We start from the raw sequence: 22,564 nt of genomic DNA on the forward strand, positions 1-22,564 counted from the left end.
TTTTGGTTTTGTTTGTTGTTGTAGTTTATATCCTACTGGAGGAACTCTGGTGGTACAGTGGTTAAAGCAGTCAGCTGCTAAGCAAATGGTCAGCGATTCAACCCACCAGCCCCTCTGTGGGAGAGAGAAGGGGCAGTCTGCTTCCACAAAGATTTAAAACTTTGGATACCCTATGGGGCAGTTCTGCTCTCTCCTATAGGTTCACTACAAGTTGGAGTCAATTTGATGGCAGTGGATTTGATTTTGTTATATCCTACTGAGTGTGAAGAAATAACTAATTGTGATTTTGATTTACATTTCCCTGATGGTTAATGATGTTCAGCATCTTTTCACAAGCTTATTGCTCATTCGTATATCTTCCTTGGAAAAATGTCTCTTTCTGTTGAGTTTTTAAAAATACTTTTACCTCATTTTTAAAATGATCAGAAATATGGTTAGCAGAACTCATTTAGAAATAGATGTTTTATCATCATAAAAGGAATGTTACTCAAACAAGTTTACAAATTGAAGATGTTGTTTTCTTTGATAGCAGTGCTTTTACTGAATTATTTTCAAGAAACAATTTACTTCTGAACTTTTTTTTCAGTTTGACTAAAAGATACAGATTTTGGTGATCTCAAGGTTATATCTAGAAAAGGGCTTAAGGATCAGTTTGTCCAATGAACTCATTTTACCAATTAGGAAACTGGGAGCAACTGAAAACAACGATAAGAGGGTCACGCGGAAAATTAATGATAGAGTTGGATCTCTAAGATGGAACCCAAGTAGTTGAGGTTCTGTTTGTTTCTTCTTATTGTTGTAAGGTGCCATTGAGTTGGTTCTACGAGGCTGACTCCTAGCAGCCCTGTGTACAGCAGAATGAAATACTGCCCCATTCTGTGCCGGCCTCACAGTCCTTGCTGTGTTTGAGCCCATCATTGCCACCACTGTATCAATTCATCTGTTGAGGGGTCTTCCTCTTTTTCACTGACCCTATACTTTACCAAGCATGATATCCTTCCCCAGGGACTGGTCCCTCCTGAGAACATGTCCTTGAGATGAAATCTCACCATCCTTGCTTCGAAGGGATATTCTGACTGTACCTATTCCAAGACAACTTTCTTTGTTCTTCTGGCAGTCCAAGGTATATTCAATGTTTTTCACCAACACCACAACTCAAAGGTATCAATTCTTCTTTGCTCTCCTTATTCATTTTCCAGCTTTCACATGCATATGAGGTGATTGGAAATACCATGGCTTGGGTCAGGTACACCTTAGTCCTCAAAGTAATAGTTTTGCTTTTTAATACTTTAAAGAGATCTTTTGCAGCAGATTTTCCCAATGCAACACATGATTTGATTTCTTGACTGCTGTTTCTATGGGTGATGATTGTGGATCCAAGCAAAATGAAATCCTTAACAACGTCAATCATTTCTCATTTATCAAAATGTTGCTTATTGGTCCATTTGTGAGGATTTTTGTTTTCTTTATGTTGAGGTGTAATCTGTACTGAAGGCTGGAGTCTTTGCGCTTTGTCAGCAAGTGCTTCAAGTCCTCTTCTCTTTCAGCAAGCAAGATTGTGTCATCTGCATATCACAAGTTGTTAGTGAATCTTCCTGCAATTCTTCTGCTGTGTACTTCTTCATATAGTCCAGCTTCTTGGGTTATTTGTTCAGCATACAGATTGAATAAGTAAAGTGAAAGGATACTACTTTGATGTACAGCTTTCCTGATTATAAACCATGCATTGTCCCCTTGTTCTATTCAAACAACTGCCTCTTGGTCTATGTACAGGTTCCATGTGAGCACAATCCAGTTTCTGGAATTCCCATTCTTCACAGTGTTCTCCATAATTTTTTATGATCCACACAGACAAATGCCTTTACATAGTCAATAAAACACAGATAAATATCTTTCGGGTATTGTTTGCTTTCAGCCAATATCCATCTGACATCATCAGTGATATTCCTTGTTCCACATCCTTTGTTGAATCCAGCTTGAATTTCTGGCAGTTTACTGTTGATCTACTGCTGCAACCACTTTTTAATTATCTTCAGCAAAATTTTATTTGGGTCTATATTATATTGTTTAATAATTTCCACATTCTGTTGGATCCCTTTCTTCAGAATGGGCACAAATATTAATCTCTTCCAGTAGGTTGGCCAGGTAGCTATCTTCCAAATTTCTTGGCATAGACGGATGAGCACTCCCAACATTGCATTCATTTCTTGAAACATCTCAATTGGTATTCCATCAAGTCTTGGAGCCTTGTTTTTCACCAATGCCTTCAGTGCAGCTTGGACTTCTTTCTTTAATACCATTGGTTCTTGATCATTATGCTACCTTCTGAAATGGTTGAACATTGACCAATTCTTTTTGGTAAAATGTCACCTTCTTTCTTCCTTTGGTCCTTCCTGCATAGTTCAATATTTTGCCTAAAGTATTCCTCAATATTGCAACTCGAGGCTTAAATTTTTTCTTCAGTTCTTTCAGCTTGAGAAATCAGACTGTTTTCTTTAGGAGGCATAAAATAAACTTTTTAGAAGAGTTCTTAGTGATTTTAAAAAATTAATGGTGAAAATGCTTTGAAGTCAGTAAATATTTAATGTATGTTCTTAACACATAGGGAGCACTGGTGGTACAGTGATTAAAGCACTGTACTGGTAACCAAAATAGTGGTTCAAACTCACCAGCCACTCCATGGGAGAAAGATGTGGCAATCTGCTTCTGTAAAGATTACAGCCTTGGAAACCCCATGAGACAATTCTAGTCTGTCCAATAGGATCACTATGAGTCAGAATCGACTCAATGGCAACGGGTATGATTTTATTTAACACATACTCATAGTAGCACCTCTAAGAGCAATACCATTATTTTATCCTTTTATGTGTGGGGAGACTAAGTTTAGCTAATTTGGTCAATATCACCACATAGTAAATGACAGATTCTAACCCACACTTTCTGACTCTAAGTCCAGGGTCACATTTGATTCATCTGGGCTGTCAGAGGATTAAAAGATAGCATCAGCACATGGTCACCTAGACCATATTGCATGACTTGTATTTCTGCTTCACTGAATCACTGAGGTAGAGAACTGATAGATAGCATCCAAAAAAAAAAAAAAAACTCACTGTCGTGGAGTAGAATCCAACTCATAGCAACACCTCCTTGGGTATCCAAGGGGCAGTATCCACTCCTTGGAAGGAAGGTTGGGCAATTTACTTCCATAGTGATACCGCCTCAGCTCAGAAACCCAAGGAGGGATCACTATAAATCATGTAAGTATCTTTATGGGAGTAGGTTGCCCAGTCTTCCTTCAGAGGAGTGGCTGGTGGGTTTGAACTGCCATCCTTCTGGTGAGCAGTCAGATGCCTTAGGCACCGTGCCACCAGAGCTCCCCAAGGCATCCAGGAGCACTCATTTACCATCATCAATATGGTGACTGACCAACACCAATATACTTCCTTCAGAAGGAGAAAATAGGTTCCAGTTGACAGAAGAATTGCTCAAGTATAAAAATATAGTACTTTAAAGCATAACTACTAATATGAAAAGCACTAGACATACATTTTTAATTTGTTATTTACAATTATACAAGGAAAATTATTCCTTGTCTTTGTTTTTATGCATTTTTTACACTCTTGGTAAAACCAATTCCTAAGAGGGTTTAGTTGCCACAATCATAAAGTGTAAGTCTCTTGGGTACTGTATAGGCTTTTGTTCCCTCCAGGGTACCATGCTTTGCCTCAATAATGTGCTGAAGAACACTCATTTGAGAAAAGAGGAGACTTTATACCATTATTCTAGACGGCAACAGAGTTGTGAACAAGTAGAAGTTACAGGGAGGATAATTTTGAGCCTATATAAAGAACACTTGATCTCCCCAACAATGAGATGTGTTGTCATTGAACTGTTCAAGCTAGGGCTGGGTCACCATCCGGGAGGATGCTGTAGGAGTGACTTCTGCAGTGGAGTGGATGTGTCTGTGTGTATCTGTGCGTGCGTGTGCATGTGTGTGTGTGTCACTCAGTAGTGTGGCAAGGTTGAAGGGCATTTCAGGTCCCTTCCAACTATGAGATATGGATCTCTGTTCTTAGTTAAGAGAGTAAGGCTTAATGGTCCCCTGTATCCATATTAAGGAAGAAGAGTTTAACTCCAATAAGCTCTCCCTCTCCATAGTTAAAAGTATGGCATTTTCTGTTTAGTGGAAAATGACCATATTCATCAACCTGGATTACTGGTTACTCAGCAGTTAGAACTTCAGCTCCCAGCTATGTTAATAGATGCTCTGCACAACAAGGGTTCCCTGTTCAACTAAGTTTGGATATGAGCCCTTATTATGTCATTGTCTTTTGTGGCTCTCCAAGAGGTAGAAAAATATGCAACAATTCCTTCTTTCTTTGTTTTGGTTTTTGACAAACCACTTCAGAGGCGCAGCAGTCAGTCTAACCCAGTGGTTCTCTGCCCTGATGGCACGTGAGAATTACCTGGAAAGCCTTCTAAAAATGCAGATGACCAACCCCACCCAGACCATTTAAGTGAGAGTCTGTAGGAGTGAACATCCAGCGTGAATACACACACACACACACACACACACACACACACACACACACATATATATTATGTCAGCAGTGACAGTTTTCAGATTTTTTTTTTCTTTTGTTCTCTTTTTGTCCACCCTACCTATAATTTCAGAGGCAGTGGTGGTTCAATGGTAGAATTCTTTTTTTTTTTTAACAGTGTTCCCTTCTCTCCCCTCCCCTCCCCCCCGATAACCAACAAAAAAAGTTTCCTTCCATATATATACCTTTCCTTGACCTTTTACAATAATGAACTAATACAATATTTGTCCTTCTGTGATTAACTTATTTCACTCAGCATAATGTCCTCCAAGTTCATCCATGTTATGCGCATTTTGCTGATTCTACGTTATTCTTTCAGGTTTCATGGTATTCCATTGTGTGTATGTACCATAGTTTGCTTATCCATTCTTCGGTTGATGGGCACCTAGGTTGTTTCCATCCTTTTGCTGTTGTAAATAATGCTGCGATGAACATGGGTGTGCACATATCTGTTCTTGTCCTGGCTCTCACTTCTTTAGGATATATCTAGTAATGGAATGGCTGGGTCAAATGGTATTTCTACCAACTTTTTAAGGAATCACCATACTGCTCTCCACAGTGGTTGTGTCATTTGACAGTTCCACCAGCAGCATATGAAAGTCCCAATCTCTCCACATCCTTGCCAACATTTGTTATTTTCTGTCTTGAACTTTGCTACTACAGCTGGGGCAAGATGTTATCTCATTGTTTTGATTTGCACCTCTCTGAAGCTAATGATCATGAACATTTCTTCATGTGTTTGTTGGCTGCCTGGATATCCTCTTTGGTGAAGTGTTTATTCATGTCTTCTGCCCATTTTTTAATTGGATTGTTTGCCTTTTTGTTGTTGAAGTGTTGGCATTTTCTATAAATTGTAGAGATAAGTTCCTTGTCAGATATGTTGTTGCCGAATATTTTTTTCTCTTGTCAGATATGTTGTTCTCTTTTTACTCTCTTGGAGAAGTCTTTGGAAGCACATAAAAATTTAATTTTCAGAAGGTCCCATTCATCTAGTTTCTCGTCTGCTGTTTGTGCATTTTGGGTTACGCTTGACAGTCTATTTATGCCATAAATTAGGGCCCCTAAATTTGCCCCTAGTTTTTCCTTGAGGAACCTTACAGTTTTAGTTTTCACATTTAAGTCGATCCATCTGGAGTTAGTTTTTGTGTATGGTGTGAGGTACAGATCTTTTTATCATTTTTCTGCAAATGGATGTCCAGTTTTGCCAAAGAGACCATCTCTTCCCCATGTAATGGATTTCAGCCCTTTATCAAAGATCAGCTGACTATAGGTTGATGGATCTATTTCTGGATTCTCAATTCTGTTCCACTGGTCTATGTGTCTATCATTGTACCAGTACCAGGCTGTTTTGACTATTGTAGTTGTACAGTAAGTTTTGAGATCCAAGAGTGTGAGACCTCCTACTTTGTTCTTCTTCAATAGTGCTTTGCTTATTCAAGGTCTCTTCCCTTTCCATATAGAATTAGTGATTGGTTTTTTCCATATTCTTAAAGAATGTTGATGGGATCTGGATTGGGATTGCATTGAATGTATAGATTGCTTTGGGTACTATTTGACATTTTCACCACATTCAGTCTTCCAATCCATGAACATGGTATGTTCTTCCATTTATGTAGATCTCTTATGGTTTTTTAAAGTAGTCTTGTATAGTTTTCTTTGTACAGGTCTTTTGTGTCGCTAGTGAGATTTATTCCCAAGTATTTTTTTGGTAGCTATTGTAAATGGTATTGATCTTCTTATTTCCTTTTCAGCAGTCTCTTTGCTGATGTAGAGGAATCCAACTGAGTTTTGTATGTTCAGTGTCTATATTTCTTAAAAGTTCTCTGGGTGATCTTAGTTGAAAGTAGGGTTAAGAATGTCTAGCCCAGTCCATCTAGACTGAGCACAAACTCAGGCATAATCTGCACATTTGCTTTAATTCGGGCACTATTAGAATTGGGATCCTCATTTCACAGCCAGTGCTCTTAAGCACAGTCAGAGATAGTTATCTCATAATGGTTCACTCTGCTGCTTTTGAACCAAACTGCCTGCCTTCATCCACTTACTAGCTTTGTGACTTCAGGTAGTTGCTTCAATCTCTCTGGCATCAGGTCATACTTTGTAAACGAAGATGGTAATAGTATTTACAAGAGCTCTGTATATTATGATGTAAGAATTATCATCATCATTATTGTTACCAGAGTTGTTTTGTTGTTGTTAGTAGTAGTAGCAGCAGTAGTCCTGCCAGGGTTTAGGAGCCAAGGACCTGTTGAGAAAACAGCCTTATCTGTTGTACAGTGCCACAAGCAGGACCTGACTTGACTTGAAAACTAAGGATCCTTTTCTACAACATAAGCAATGTATTTCCTCGCATTCAGAACTTCCCAGCAAAATGAAACATTTGCATCAGGTTTCCTACAAGAAGCTGAGGCTCAAATAGGTAACCTCCTGAGGTTTTATTCAGCTCTTAACTCTGTTAAGAACAGGCCATAGCTCTGTAAACTAGGGGTCTGGACTTAAAGTTATGCCAGATTTTCCTGTTTAATAACCAACAGAGGCATGCACTTTCTATGGTGGCTGACTGCCTGAATCTTCAGGACAACCTGAGGTTTAAATGGCTACCCTGCTCAATGACCAGAGCTGTGGTTCAGAAAGCATGACCCCTGCAGAACAGGAAGCTGTGCCTTCCTGTGCCAGTGTCCTGGGAGATTGTGCAAAAAGTAAATACAATTTGAATATGTGGGATAGCCTCGGAGGAAAATTAAAGAGCATAATTAGGCAGGGTTTCTATTACATTTTCTGTTGATGAGGAATAATTTGAGGTAGCTCTAGTTACTGAGAGTATAGTAGCAAGAGTCCCCGATTCTCCGGGATTTAGGGCAAGTACTGGCATTACAGGTTCCTTGGCAGACAAATTCCATTAAGGCAACCTCTAACTGCAATTATGGAAGTTGGTGACATATTCCTAGGCGATGCTCAAAGGACTGGAAAGCTGAATATCATTGTCTCAAGAACATATATGAGAAATTTTTTTTCCTTTTTCTCCTGCAAGCATTTTGTGGTTCACTATTGCAGACAGTGCATATCTTTGTATCCCATGCAGTCCCCATGTTAATAGTTGTTTGGCAGTTGTGATCACTTAATTGAAAAAAGTTGGCATGAAGTTATCACGGGACCAGTAGGTCAGTTCTATATCAAGTCTGGTATTACTGCCTCTGACCAAACCCCTTCCAAGCCCAAAGCTATTTCAGTTCTTTAAATGCATTAATTACATGTTAGAGGATGGACATGGGCTGAAGCTAAGAGGTGTGTGTGTGCTTTTCGGTATGCCAATTGTCCACCACAGCATATTTCTGGCTGTGCATTACCATTTTGAATTTGCCCTGGCAATGAGGTTAAAGAGGACACTAGAGAATCGATGGATGGCTGGGATCCTCTTGTTCACCTCTCCCAGAGTTGATCCTAAAACCCCACAAAAAAAAACAAAACCACTGCCAGCAAGTCAATTTCAACTCATAGCAACCCTATAGGACAGATGAGAAGTGTCCCGTAGAATTTCCAAGGCTGTAAATCTTTAGGGAAACAGATTGTCTCCCCTTTCTCCACCAGAAGGGCTGATGGGTTCAAACCTCCAAACTTCTGGTTAGCAGCCGAATGCTATAACTACTGCACCACCAGAGCTCCTAGACTAGATAGATCCTGGAAGGCTCTATTTCCTTCTACCAATCAGAGAGCTGCTGTATCCTGTCTTGGGGATTGTAGATGCTGCACAAATTGCTCTTTCTCCATGAGTTCCCATGCACCTAGTAACTCCATGCTGCAGAGGACAATGACATTGAACCTCCTTCCTGTGTTGAGTGCTTGCCCTCCCTCAGACCCCAGCTCTGGGACGAGTACAAGCATGAATTCAAAGACTCAATAGACAAAGGCTGTGTTTTTCATCATATTGCCTGTCTTCTTGCTTCCTTTGTACAGATCTCACCCTCTTTTAAGCCTTTTATAACAGATATATTTTAATACATACACACACAAAATAAAATATGATAGTGAACCTCCGAGTGCTCATCATCTAGCTCCAAAAAGTAACCAATATTTAGCAATTCTTTCTTTTCTCTTTTGCTGCAGTTTTTTAAAGCAAATACCAGATATCTGATTTTATTTGTAAATAATTCAGTATGTATCTCTAACAGATCTGAACTTCATAAAAATCCTAACCACACCCTCCTCATACCTAACAAAATTAATAATAATTTCATAATATCAAATACACTGTCCAGGTCCAATTGTCCCAAACTGTTTTCAAAATTGTGGACTGTTGGGTAATTTTAATTAGGATCCAGACAAGATGTACCCGTTGCCTTTGGCCAACAGACCCTTTTGTTGTTGTTGTTATTTGCCATCCAGTTGGCCTCGACTCACAGCGACCCCTCCTTGGGTTTCCGAGGCAGTATCACTACAGAAGTATATTGCCCAACCTTCCTTCCAAGGAGTGGCTGGTGTGTTTGAACCACCAGCCTTCTTGTTAGCATACCAGTGCCTTAGGCACTATGCTACCAGAGCTCCCAACAAACCCTTAGTGTCTTTTAATCTACTACAGCTCCACTTCCTGATTTTATTTATTTGTTGAAGACATGAGATCAATGTCATCAATATCCTATTAAAATGACCACATTATGTATTTGACAGATTGCATCATCATAGTATTGTCTTACATGCTCTTCTATCCTCCACACTACCTGAATATCCATAGTTAGGTCCAAAGACTTACAGAGGTTCACATTATACCCATCAGGAGGCACATAATGTCTGTTTGTAATACTTTTATTAATGTCAGGATTTTAGTGATCAGTCGGTTCAGGTATGGTCAGCCCAATTCATTTATCACTAAGTTCTCTATCAACCTGCTAACCTAATAGTTTTAGCAACCATTGATGATCATAGCTAGGAAGTGAGTGGCATGGTTTGGAACAGCTAAGAGAGACAAACTTGTCTGTCAGTTTGTCCTGCTGTGGTGGCTTGCGTGTTACTGTGAGGCTGAAAACTGTGCCACCAGTGTTTCAAATGCCAGCATTGTTACCCATGATGGACAGGTTTCAGTGGAGCTTCCAGAGTAAGACAGACTCAGAAGAAGGAAGAGGCCATCCACTTCTCAAAGAACTGGCCGGGGAAAACCTTATGAATAGCAGTGAAACACTGTCTGATATATTACTGGAAAGCTTTATGAATGGCCCTGTAACATTGTCTAATATAGTGCCAGAAGATGAGCCTCTCAGGTTGGAGAGCACTCAAGATATGACTGGGGAAGAGTTGCCTCCTCACAGTATAGATGACTTTAATGATATGGATAGAGTAAAGCTTTTGGGACTTCCATTTGCTGATGTGGTATGAATCAAAATGAGAAGAAAAAAAAAAATCACCTGCAAACAGCTATTAATAATCAGAACATGGAATGTACAAAATATGAATCTAGGATAATGGGAAGTTGTCAAAAATTAAATGGAATGTATAAAGATCAGTATCCTAGGCATCAGTGAGCTGAAGTAGACTGGTTTTGGACATTTTGATCAGACAACCATATGATCTACTATGCTGGGAATGACAAAGAGGAATGGAGTGGCATTCATCATCACAAAGAATGTATCAAGATCTATCCTGAAGTACAATACTATTAGTGATGGGATCGTATCCGTATGTCTACAAGGAAGACCAGTTAATAATGCTGTTATTCAAATTTACACACCAACCACCAAAGCCAAAGATGAGGAAATTGAAGATTTTACCAACTTCTGCAGTCTGAAATTGACCAAACATGCAATCAAGATGTATTGATTATCACTGCTGATTGGAATGCAAAACTTGGTAACAAAGAATAATCACTGGTAGTTGGAAAATATAGCCTTGGTGATAGAAATAACACTGAAAATCACATGATAGAATTTTGCAAGACCAACGACTTATTCATCACAAATACCTTTTTTTAATAACACAAATAGTGGCTATACACATGGACTTCACCAGATGAAGTACACAGGAATCAGATTGACTACATCTGTGGCAAGAGGCATTGGAGAAGCTCAGTATCTTCAGCCAAAACAAGGCCAGGAGCTGATTGTGGAACAGACCATCAACTACTCATATGAAAGTTCAAGTTGAAGCTGAAGACAATTAAAACAAGTCCACAAGAGCCAAAATATGACCTTGATTATATCCCTTCTGAATTTAGAGACAACCTAGAAAATAGATTTGATGCATTGAACACCAGTGAGCAAAAACCAGAGGAATTGTGGGTTGACATCAAGAGCATCATCTATGAAGAAAGCAAAAGGTTATTAAAAAGACAGGAAAGGAAGAAAAGACCAAAATGGATATCAGAAGAGATTCCGAAACTTGCCTTGAATGGAGAGTAACTAAGTGAATGGAAGAAATGACCAGATAAAAGAGCTGAACAGAAGATTTCAAAGAGCAGCTCGAAAAGACAAAGTCAATTATTATAATGAAACGTGCAAAGAGTTAGAAAACCAAAAGGGAAGAACATGCTTGGCATTTCTCAAGCTGAAAAAACTGAAGAAAAAAAATTAAGCCTCAAGTTGCAGTATTGAAAGATTCTATGAGCAATATATTGAATGATGCAGGAAGCATCAAAAGAAGATGGAAGGAATACACAGAGTCACTGTACCAAAAAGAATTGGTCGATGCTTATCCATTTCAGGAGGTGGCATATGATCAAGAACCAATGGTATTGAAGGAAGAAGTCAAAGCTGCACTGAAGTAATTGGCAAAAAATAAGGCTCCAGGGATTGACAAAATACCCATTGAGATGCTTCAACAAATGGATGCTGCACTGGAGGCACTCACTTGGCTATGCCAAGAGATTTGGAAGACAGCTATCTGGCCAACTGACTGGAAGAGATCCGTATTTGTACCCATTCCAAAGAAAGGTGATCCCATGGATTATGGAAATTACTGAACAATATCATTAATATCACACTCAAGTAAAATCTTACTGAAGATAATGGAAAACAGTTGCACCAGTATATCGACAGAGAACTTTTAAAAATGCAAGCTGGATTCAGAAGAGGACGTAGAACAAGGGATATCACTGCTGATGTCAGATGGATCCTGGCTGAAAGCAAAGAATAACCAGAATGATGTTTGTTTATGTTTTATTGACTATGCAAAACCATTCGATTGTGTGGATCATAAGCAGTTATGGATAACATTAAGAAGAATGGGAATTCCAGAACACTAAACTGTGCTCGTGATGAACCTGTACACAGACCAGGAGGCTGTCGTTAAAACAGAACAAGGGGATACTGCATGGTTTAAAATCAGGAAGGGAGTGTGTCAAGATTGTATCCTTTCATCATATTTGTTCAATCTGTATGCTGAGCAAATAATCCAAGAAGCTGGACTATATGAAGAAGAACGTGGCATCAGGATTGGAGGAAAGCTCATTAACAACCTATACGCAGATGACACAACTTTACTTGCTGAAAGCAGGGATGACTTGAAGCACTTACTGATGAAGATTGAAGACTACAGTCTGCAGTATGGATTACATCTCAATATAAAGAAAACAAAAATCCTCACAACTGACTCAAGGGCACATAACAACAACAACGGACCAATAAGCAGCATCACGATAAATGGAGAAAAGATTGAAATTGTCAAAGACTTCATATTACTTGGTTCTACAATCAACACCAGTGGAAGCAGCAGTCAGGACATCCAACAATGTATTGCATTGGGTAAATCTGCTGCAAAAGACCTCTTTCAACTGTGAAGAGCAGAGATGTCTGCTTGAAGACTAAGGTGCGGCTAACCCAAGTCATGGTATTTTCAAACTGGTAGCGTAGTGCCTAAGGCATTTGACTGCTAACCAGAAGGCTGGCGGTTCAAACCCACCAGCCAGCCACTCCTCAGAAGGAAGAGTGGGCAATCTACTTCCACAGAGACACTGCCTTGGAAATCCAAGGAGGGATCGCTATGAGTCAAAATCGACTCGACGGCAGTGAGTTGGGTTGTTTTTGTTTGTTTTTTGGTCGTATGCATGTGAGAGCTGGACAATGAATAAGGAAGACTGAAGAAGAGTCAATGCTTTTGAGTTGTGGTATTAATGAAGAATACTGAGAATACCATGAACTGCCAAAAGAACTAACAAATCAGTCCTGGAGGAAGTGCAGCCAGAAAGCTCCTTGGAAGTGAGAATGGCTAGACTTCATCTCACCTACTTCGGTCATGTTGTCAGAAAGGATCAGTCCTCGGAGAAGGATATCATGCTTGGTAAAGTGGAGAGTCAATGAAAAAGGGGAAGGTCTTCAATGAGATGGATTGACACAGTGGCTACAACGATGGGCTCAGGTATAGCAAGGATAGTGAGGTTGGCATAGGACCAAGCAGTGTTTCATTCTGTTGTGCATAGGGCCACTATGAGTTGGAGGCAACTCGATGGCACCTAACAACAACAACAACAAACAACAGCTAGGTACATTAACCAAAAAAAAACAAACTCACTGCCATCATGTCAATTCCAATCATAGTGACCCCCATTAGATTTCCAAGGGTATAGATCTTTATAGAAGTAGTTTGCCCCATCTTTCTTCCACAGAGCAGCAGGTAGGTTCAAACCACTGACCTTCTGGTTAGAAACCAAATGCCTTTTCCACTATGCCACCAGAGCTCCTTTAGCTAGGTACGTTAGGGATTACAAAATGGTGATTTTCAAAGCTATCATTCTTTCTGTTTTTATTAGTTATTCTTCTATATAGAAGAATGTGTTACCTCTGACTCTTAGTTACCCTGAAATATTTCATATAAGAAAGGCAGCATAAATGCCTCTTTCTTTTTATGTACCAGTTTTCAGAACTTTCCATTGCACTAGCAACTTCCAGAAATGACCAAAGAGGCATGTTTGTTTGTTTCTGAATATCATCATCATCACTTGGATTTTCATCTGTTTCATGTGTTACAGCCATTATTGTCATTATTCTTTCTGATGTTCACATTATCCCATCTTTCACCAGTAGGGGCCCCTTCAGGTTGCCACTTGTCACCTTTTAACATGATTCCACTAGTCTCATCTGGCAGGATAAGATGCCCCCAGGCTCCTGACCCAAACTAGAAATCCGCTGTTTCTATAAGGAATCCTGGTTCCTTTCCACGGAAAACTACATGAAGACTAGTGTAGGCACTAGGGGTACATTCCCTCTTTATATGGTCTTATAATGCTCCCTAATGTTTGGATGATAACCTCATCCTCCTTGAGATCACATCATTCCTACTCTCTTTGGCCCCTAGGGAGCCCTGGTGGCATAACAGTTAAGCATTTGGCTGGTAACAAAAACGTCAGCAGTTTGAACTCTCCAGCAGCTCCACCAGAGAAAAGACCCAGCAATCTGCTCTTGTGAAGAGTATAGCCTAGAAACCCTGTAGGCTAGTTCTGCTCTCACTGTGAGTCAGGAGGACTCAATGGCATAGAACAATAACAAACTGGCTCACTAGTTCCAATGGGTGTGCCCTTTCTGTGCACGTTTGTAACAGCCAGTGGTCATGGCTCACTTCTTCCTTACCACTCCTCCAACCAACCTCTACCTCCTCTCTCAACCCTTTGTCCTCCCCCTTTTGAAATCAGATACCCTGTTCATCTCTGTGCTTCTAAGACATAACATGGGGAACGTTTCCATAGTGCAGAAGAATGCTACTGCTTTTTTTCATGGACTATATATAGTTTGTTTGTTTGTTTGTTTTATTTCTTGAAGGGAGTTAACCTCCTGTTGTTATCTAAGGCTCTAGTGGACAAATGTAGTCAGTTTCTTAACCTAGAACCACAGTGCTTGAAAGCACCATGGAAATGCTGAGCCCAGTCACTGGACCTGGGGAAACTTCATAAAACCAACAGTGTCCTCAGATGTATGTGTTTTCCTAGGAAGCACGGGTGGATGTTGACATTTTTTAACTAGAGTTGCCAAGTTATGAAGAGGTGTTCAGTAGCTAGCTCCTCTTAACCATTTTTAGATCGTATGCCTTTGACATCTGATGAAAATCATGAGAGAAGTACACACGCACACAGAACTCTATAAGCAATTTCATGGGCTTCAAGGACCTCTTAGGACTTCCATCTATCTTGGAGAGTTGAATTTGTCTTCACAAACTAAGTCTTGATTTGCATTGCTTGTTGGAGGCAGCAAGATTAGAAGTCTGGATAAGAAGGCACATGGCTGGAATCAGAGTGCTAGTTTTAAATTTCCTCTGGTCTTAGCCCCACATCTGGTCACTGCTACTCCTTATGCCCGTTCGCAAACTGTTTGCTATCAGTCCAAGGTATTATAAGGTAGAAGTTGAAAGTAAATATTTAACAGTACTCACAGCAAGTTGACATCCAAGCACATGATTAGTACATTTGTCTCAGTGGACAGGCTGTAGACCATTTGGGTGAAGTCAGGCTCACCTGGTCTGTTGCATATGGCAAGAATGCTTACAAGCCATGCAAATAGAGCCCTTGCCAGCCCTCAGCAGGTTGAAAATCAAAACCAAAAACTGATCCTTCACCTCAGATAGTCTGAGAAGCAGCAGCAGGGTATCTTTGCACAACCTTCTACCATGTTATTTTACGCTCTTCTTCCCCTGTTGTGTATAAAGCATTCCTAGAGCAAGGCACTTCATGGGCATTTGGCCAGTCTTCATTGAATGAAGACAGAGATGCCCTAATGAGACCCTGCAGAAAAAAATTCCATAATTTTTAAGACGTTGAAGTTGCTTACGTGAAGAAATATGATGGGAGACATGTTACACTCGATAACTTCACTGACTTTTAGAGCATGAAGTAAGTAGAGGGACATTGTAAGGCCTTCTGGATAGTTTATGTTTCCGTGTTCACATTGTGTGAATTAAATAAGTCACAGTAAGAAATGTAAGTCCCCAGGTGGTGCGTATGTTTTGCCTTGCCTCCTGACCTAAAGGTTGGTGGGTTGAACTCACCCAGCAGTTCTGCAGGAGAAGGAGCCGTGACCTGCTTCCCTGAACATCACAACCAAGCACATGACCCTATGGAGCATTTGTACTCTGTACCACTTGGGGTCTCTGTGAGTCAGAATCAACTCGACGGCAATAGGTAGTAAGAAATAGGATCCAGTCTCAGGGCAAAGAAGTTAGAATGATCCCAGGTACAATGATCCTAATAGTGAAAAGGCAAAAGGAAAGGTTTTGATCTTCAGAGTAAGATTTTGTAATGAAAAGAAAAGAAGATACGGTAGTCTATTCTCTGCCCAGTTTTTCCCTTCTTCCACCCCTCCCCTGTTGGATGTCTAGTCACATCCCTTTCTGTCTTCCCTGAGGATCCAGGATTACTAGAGGATTCTTTGAAGGAATCCAAAATCTTATCTTTAAAAAGTGGGCTGTGAGAGGGGAGGGGGCAGAACGGAACACTGCAAAAAAATTTTTTTAATTAAAAAAAAAGCAGGCTGTGACAAGTCACCTTTAGAATCCAGACCTTCCCCCCTGCCCCGCCCCAGTCCTTACTAATACCCGTTCCATACTCCCAGCATGCCGTGATGCCGTGGCCCACTCAGTGATCACCCTGCCAGGGCCCAGCACATCTGTACACAACAAGCTGCCACGGCGGGCAGTATGAATTCACGGCCACCAGCTGTCTCACTTACCAGAGGAAGGGACCTTACCTCAGACATTCCTCAGATTCTGTGGAGCTAGTCCCTGTGTAAAGGCACAGATTTCCTCCTTTACTCTCTTTCTTTAGATTTTCTTCAATGGAATGGAATCAGAAATATTATCTGCTAATAGTAAGAAGAACAACTGAGAATATCTTAAACTGAAGAAATAGTAGAAGATGTGTGTGTTACAGAGTGACAAGTGGTTTATGTTTATCAAAACTGTTGAATGAACTAGAAATTTTAGGAAATAACTTCACTTTTCAACATCCTTTCTGAATAACACAGGCTATTTGTTCTATCTCGTGGAGAAAAGAATAAAAGAGTGCCTAGCTTGCCAGGCACAGGATGCTAAGGGTGTGAGGCATTCGTCTACAGTATGTGCTCCCAGAAAATGCAGAATAGCTCAAGTCTGATGTGACCTTTGTCTCTACAAATAAAAAGACTGACAACCCCACGTGTCACCACCACATTTTTTTAAGCACATCCATCACAAAGAGCTCAACTTAATGACTTATTTTCAAGTACAAACCAATTGTACAAAAGAAATAGAATAATAATATCTTGTGTTTGTAGAGAAGGGGAGAACTTGGGATAAGGAGGGGCTTTGGTTACCGCCAGTATTATTCTCCAAATTGTTTCCAGTTAGAACGTTTGCTGCACCAACGACCTGCGTCCTACATGGGAGCTTGACATGACTTGTCCTTAACATGACTATGGTTATCGTTAATAAACACTTACATGTGATAAGCACTTACGTGTACCAGGAGTGGTGCTCAGCACTTTGTATTAGTGAACTTTTAAAAAAATATTCACACTACCCCTAAGAGATCATTTTTTACTGTTGTTACTCCATTTTAGAATGAGAAAACCACTTTCTCGGCTCACATTCTTCTAGAGTGCTGAGCTGGCCTAAGAACCAGCCTCAACAGTCATGTGCCCTTTGGGTTCCATTTGTTTTTGGTTTTTTCCTAAAAAGTTTGAAAAGAGAGGCCCCTTTTCCCTGTGACCAGAAAGATTCCAAACAACCTTTTACCCAGGAACTCACATAACCCACCAGAGGGAATAGAAACTAGCCATAACACAATCACTGAAAGGTAATAATTAATGAAAAAGGTGTCACTTAAAGAGGTCAGTGGCAGGAAGCGTATGTTTCTCTTGGATTAACTTTTCTAACACTCTTTAAATAATGTGTTGATATCAGCAAAAAGAATGCAAACAGACCTGAATAGTTTAAACCTCTGGGAAGAAGCATATGAAAATAAAGCTGTTTTAATGTCTTGAAACAATTTCTAATATTTCTTTTTCTATTATAATAATTGTGACACTTGCTATTCATTGTGGGTCTGGTTTGTGCCAAGCAATGTGCTCTTCAGTTACCACAACAATCCCAAAAGATAAGAATTATTGTCTCAATTTTGCAAATGAAGAAACTAAGATTCAGTGAGGTTAAGAAGTTAGATCTCTGTGTAGAATCTTAGGAAGAGTATTTTCTATTCGTGGAACTGAGCATCTTCAAAACAAAAGTAACAGGAAAAACAGCATGAATTAATGCACACTTCCAAGGGACGTAGACTGGGGGGGGGGGGACAAACACCTGTAACAAGTTACAGCAATGAAGGAAAAGCGTCTCTATGCTGCTGTCATTGTCATTGATAGGCTTGCACAACAACTGAAAGAGCATCCAGGTGGCCCTCCATTTTAAAATGAATTGGTCTTGGGCTGAGCACCCCTGGTGCAAGCTATAAAACACTGTCTACTCAGACATAGAAAAGGGGACTTGTGCCTCTTCAGGGATGCAGTGGTGCTGCCACGGTCATTTCTGTAGGTGGTTCTGGAAAAGTCCACTTAGCTTCTTTGTGTGAAGCAAAGCTGGAACTTCACAGGAGCTCCAGGGCCAAGGGCAGGGCATAGTAAACTCAAGGCCAGCAGCCCCGGCATCAGGACCTCCTGCAGTGTCACCTGGACCTGAGCTCTTGATGTAAAGATGGTGTGTTTCTCAGCAAGATGAGATGGAAATAATACTGGTCATTTGTACACATGTCTTTGAATTCCTTGTTGTTGTTAGGTACCGTAGAGTAGGCTCTGACACATAGCGCCCCTGTGTACAACAAGGTGAGGCACCGCCTGGTCCTGTGCCACCCTCAAAATCGTTGGCTACACTTGAGCCCTTCATGGCAGCCATTGTGTCGATCCATCTCATTGAGGCTCTTCCCCTTTTTCACTGACCCTCTACTAAGCATGAGAAATGCTTCTCCAGGGACTGATCTCTTCTGACAATATGATCAAAGTACTTGAGGCAAAGTCTGGCCATTCCCACATCTATGGAGCATTTTGAGCATTGTGGCCACACTTCCTTCCAGGACAGATTTGCTCCTTCTTCTGGCAGACCATGGTATTTTCCATATTCTGCACCATCACCGGTTTAAATGCATCAGTTCTTCTGTGGTCCTCCTTATTCACTGGCCAGCTCTCACATGTATATGAGGCTATTTAAAATACCATGGCTTGAGTCAGGCACACCAAAGTGACATTTTTGCACTTTAGCACTTTAAAGAGGTCTTTTGCAGCAGATTGGCCCAGTGCAATACATTTGATTTCTTTACTGCTACTTCCATGAGCATTGAGTGTAGATCCGCGTAACATGAAATCCCTGACAACTTTTCTCCTCTATTGTGATGTTTCTTATTGATCTAGTTGTGAGGATTTTTGTTGTCTTTATGTTGAGGTGTAATCTGTACTGAAGGCTTTGATCTTCATCAGTAGGTGCTTCAAGTCTTCTTCACTTTCAGCAAGCAAGGTCGTGTCATCTGTGTATCTCAGGTTGTTAATGAGTCTTCTTCCAATCCTGATGTCAAGTTCTTCTTCATCTAGTCCAGCTTCTTAGATTATTTGCTCAGCATACAGATTAAATTAAAGTGTGCTGAGAGGATACAACCCTGATGCACACCCTTCCTGGTTTTAAACCATGCAGTATCCCCTTGTTGTATTTGAATGACTGCCTCTTGGTCTATGTAACAAGTTCCTTATGAGCACAATTAAGTGTTCTTGAATTCCCATTCTTTGCTATGCTATCCATAAATTGCTATGATCCTCACAATTGAGTATCTTTGCATTTTCTATAAAATTGAATTCCTTTCAAAAACACAAACTATCGTGGTCATTTTAAAGGTAGAAATAGGCTCAGCAAGGAAGTGAGATTAAAGGCCACCAGTAAACCATAGCTTTTCTTTGTTTTGTGACCTGCAGTTCTCTGCATCACTAAGGACTTTGCTAGAACTTGGTTTTTCACTTCTCCTTGTGAGACCGTGTGTCCTGGATCCCTGCTTTCAGCCAAGTTCATAAAGCAGAGAGAAGGCCCTGTAATTAATAGTCACTTTGTAACTTGTCAGGAGTCCTGGTGGTACAGTGTTAAAGTGCTCAGCTGCTAACCAAAAAGTCTGCAGTTTGAACAGTCTGCAGTTCGAACCCACGAGCTGCTGTGTAGGAGAAGGATGTGGCAAGATTTACAGCCTTGGAAACACTAAGAGGCAGTTCGATTCTATCCTATAGGGTCGCTGTGTGTCATAATAATGACTCAATGGTGGTGGGTATTTTTGTTTGGTTTTGTGGCTTGTATGAGTGGTTTTGTGAATCTAAAAGGTACCTTTATATAGATACTTTTAAATGCATTTGGAGTGAGGATTGGTGTGGAGCCAGTGAGCCTACGGGCCATTTCATGCAATTCCCTAACACACAGAGCTCCTTGAACTGGTGGCCTGTTGGCACTGACAGTTCTTCTCTTGCCCGTCTCTGAGAGTGTGCTACCTGCTTCCTGTTTATCACAACTTGTACTTTTCTTGCTTGTTGTCTCTTCCTTTTACCTTCTTTCTTCATCATGACACCTTTTTCCTTATTATCTCTTTTTTTCCTTTGTTCATTTCCTCACAGGTTTTATTCTTTTCTCTCTTCTTCCACTGTTCTGAAGATTTGACTCAACCACAGTATGTCAATGTGGTGTAGTAAATTACATAGTATGGTTTTTCTAGCTGTAAGTCTTTGTAAACTCCACAGTGGAATTTGCTGTGAGCAACTGAGTAGCTCCTGGTTGTTAAAGTTATCCACCTGAGGTATTTCTTTTGGGAGCAGCACAAAGTAATTTTCTGGGAAGTTCACTCTCTCTCGGGTGTATAGAATTCTGCTGTTCGGATTGGTTAGTTTGCCATTTGGCCATGCTCAAAAGGAGCCCTCCTAGAGGCAAAAGAAATCTCTCACTGCCAGCTGAGAGATGCAAGAGACACACACTGCTGAGAGAGAGAGACGAGAGACACACACTGCCGAGAGACATGCAAGACATGCGCTGCTGAGAGAGACGTGAGAGACATGTGCTACTGAGAGACTTGAGTGACACACACCGCTGAGAGAGACACACTGCTGGGAGAGAGACTGACAGAGACGGTGAGCTGAGACAGACTGATCATGTTCCTGAACTTGAATTGTAGCTTGTTGCTTCCCTAATAAACCCCATAATCTGTGAATTCTGTGTGGCTACTGTAGCAAATTATCGAAACCAGCAGAGAGGCGGTGGGTGCTGCGGGAGGAACAGTTGATGTCAGGGTTTTTGAAAGGGCTGGAGGGAGGCAGCATGTCTGGCCTCACAGGGATAGGCCTTGGGCTACTGATGGTGATTCCGTCTTCCTCTTACGAGGTTAGAGGAGGTCAGAAGGTGCAGCCTCCTTGCTCCTTTAGCAGTCAATAACTAGTGACCATTGAAGGACTAATTCCAACTAGAGCAATGGCAGCAGGGCCTCAACTTGGAAAAACAGACTTCTGTCATCAATAGCTTCAGAAGAGATACTAGAAATATGAGATTTGCTGTGACATAATATTTACAATGAAAATTCTGCTATAAAAAATCTTTTTATTTTTTCCCCTTGATTTGTCTGAATAATTTTTACTCAATGCCAAGAAATTATATATAATTAGTCTGGTAATGTATAATTTCCATTTGATTATATGTATTAAAATGATTAAGGAATTCAGTTTTTTAGTAGTAAATATCTGCCTTCTTTGTCCTGTTCTGGGTCTGTAATGACTGTTATCAAGTATGGGACTCAGTCAGAACTGAAGGCAGCGAAAGTTTGAATGTTAGTTAACCAAGGTAGGCTGACCGATATTGGTGAATCTGGGAGAGAAAGGTAAGGAGCTCTGGTGGTGGCACAGTGCATAAGGCATTTGACTGCTAACCAGAATGTTGGTGGTTCAAACCCACCAGCTGTTCTGTGAGGAAGATGGGACAATCTACTTCTGTAAAGATATATAGCCTTGGAAACCCAGCGGGGGGGTCACCGTGAGTCCGAATTGACTCAATAGCAGTGAGTTTGGTTTTCTTGGGAGGAGATGACATGAAGTTAACTGTTGGGGGGGGGGGTGTTGTTGTTATATGTTATATGTTGGGGGGGGTAGGGAGGCAAAACTTGGAAGATTTACGTCACATCTGTTAAAACCATCAAGCACTTTTACATGACTTCCAATCATAAAATTGCATCAAGTAGTGTAGACAATCACGGAAACACATACTTAAGGAAAAAGTAATTCAAGAAAGATTATGACTTCACCAATATTTTTAATATTGCATAGAAGGAAGTGACATTTTTGACATCCCACTTTTTAATTAATGACTTCCATTTGCTTTTGTACTTCATTTTTATAGGTTTATTACCACATATTTTATGGCAGTTTTCTTTTTTTCCAATTAGAGCATAGATTTCATCCTTCATCTTTGCAGGTAGCTGATCCAAGACATTTTTATGTAAATGGATGGATTAATTAATTGGTATTCTCATTTGAAACTTAAAAGAAGGTAATCCCTTTTTTAAGAGGCATTACTGTTTTTTAAAGCCACCAACAATGCTTTTCTCAAGCACCTTGTCATACAATTAGAAATTATTTGACAGCAGTAATCATCATAAAATTCATTACTCCTTACTAAATCACCTTTTATCAAGGTAATTAAAAGTATCTCATTCATTAAAAGACTGTACAGCAACTCTTATAAAAATTCACTTTTTCTGTTTTGAATCTTAGTGGTACATACTGACCAAGATTTGAGCACATGTCATCATGAGTTAAAAGACCTCTGCAACTTTTGTGAGATGGCATCTGGCTACAGTGATGTGCTGGATTCAAGGAAAGGCAACTATGTCTGGCCTCCTTTTTGTGAGACCTGACGCCCCTCTGCCTTCTAGCCCTATGGTTTATGCAAATCGGAAAGCTTGGCGCGGTCCACTTCCTAGCTGGGCTAGCATAATCTACTTCCTTGGCGTTCATGTGACCATGCAA

At 40.4% G+C, this 22,564-nt stretch overlaps 1 protein-coding gene across 1 annotated transcript in view; it reads left to right on the forward strand.

Moving 5' to 3' along the window:
- VTI1A (vesicle transport through interaction with t-SNAREs 1A) overlaps nt 1-22,564 on the forward strand; it is a 440,444-nt gene that overhangs the window by 319,396 nt on the left and 98,484 nt on the right. The gene's annotated exons all lie outside the window — the stretch shown is intronic.

This window comes from Orycteropus afer, unplaced genomic scaffold (genome assembly GCF_000298275.1).
Source record: "Orycteropus afer afer isolate SDZICR_OR568_19922 unplaced genomic scaffold, OryAfe1.0 scaffold00082, whole genome shotgun sequence".
In the NCBI taxonomy this organism is placed as follows: domain Eukaryota; kingdom Metazoa; phylum Chordata; class Mammalia; order Tubulidentata; family Orycteropodidae; genus Orycteropus; species Orycteropus afer.